Source organism: Bison bison, unplaced genomic scaffold (assembly GCF_000754665.1).
Source record: "Bison bison bison isolate TAMUID 2011002044 unplaced genomic scaffold, Bison_UMD1.0 scf7180017864304, whole genome shotgun sequence".
In the NCBI taxonomy this organism is placed as follows: domain Eukaryota; kingdom Metazoa; phylum Chordata; class Mammalia; order Artiodactyla; family Bovidae; genus Bison; species Bison bison.
In genome coordinates, this window is record NW_011494876.1 from 14,219,779 (window position 1) to 14,220,877 (window position 1,099).

Genomic DNA, 1,099 nt, shown 5'->3' on the forward strand with positions numbered 1-1,099 from the left:
CCCCGCCCCCCCTGCCCCCGCCCGGCATTATCCCTTCTGCTGTGACCAGCACTGGACTGGCTCCAGGTGGCAGGTAGGTGGGCACAGCGGGAAGAGTGACTGATTCAGCTGCTTCCTTAGGACCCCCCACCTTGGGGCCATCCAGGCTCCCTCCTGTGTCCTGCCCCATCTCGCCATGAGTTACATCCAACAGTCCAGTCTTGGCCTCACTCGCCTATGGTGAAGGCTGCGTGGTTCGAGCCCCAGCTGCGTGGCTGTCAGCCTTCTCATCTTCCTTTCTTTGGCTGCGCTGGGTCTTGGTTTCGGGACTGGAGATCTAGTTCCCTGAAGGGAGGAAACCTGGGGCCCCTGCACTGGGAGCATGAGGTCTCAGCCACCAGACCACCAGGGGGAAGTCCCCAGCCTTCCCATCTTTAGAACTGGGGAACACCAGGTCTGAGGAGTGGGAGGAGGCAGTTCTCAAAGTGTCGGCAAAGGGGTGGGGGCTGCTTTTGCTCGTGGGCTCCCTTGGGCCTGGGTCCTTCTGTGCCAGGGGCAGGCACGGGGGTGGGGGCCTGAGCAGGCAGAGACTGGACCTTTGTTCCCTCTCGCTGCCCTCCGCCTGGGCTGGGGAAGCCCGCGGGTGCTGGGCTGGGGGCTGGGCCCTCAACAGCCCGAGTAAGTGCCTGGCAGTGCCGGCGTGCCCAAGCACAGGGCTGGGGGGGCGGTGGCGGGGAGCGGCAGTCTCCTCCGGAGCCAGTCCTCCAGCCAAGGGCTGAGGGGCGATGCCTCCTACGCAACCCTAGGCCTGGGGGCCTCTCTGACCCTCTGTCCTCATCTGCAGCAATCCCCACCTCACTGCCTGCCTGGCTGAGATGGAGACGGAGGGACAGGGCACGGCTGGGGCCCTGGGTCCTTGCTCTGACCTTGGCCTAGGCCACACCCTGTCCCCACGCTGGGTCCCAGGTTGTGCGTCATGGTCCCTCACTCAGCGCTTGCGATTCCAGTCTGTTTTGGCCGTGCTGTCCCCGACGCCCCGTGGGCCCCGTCCATCGCAGGCGTCTCTGGCTGAGGTCCGGCCGCCAGCGGGGCTCAGGGACGCCCGGCCCCCTCTCTGTGC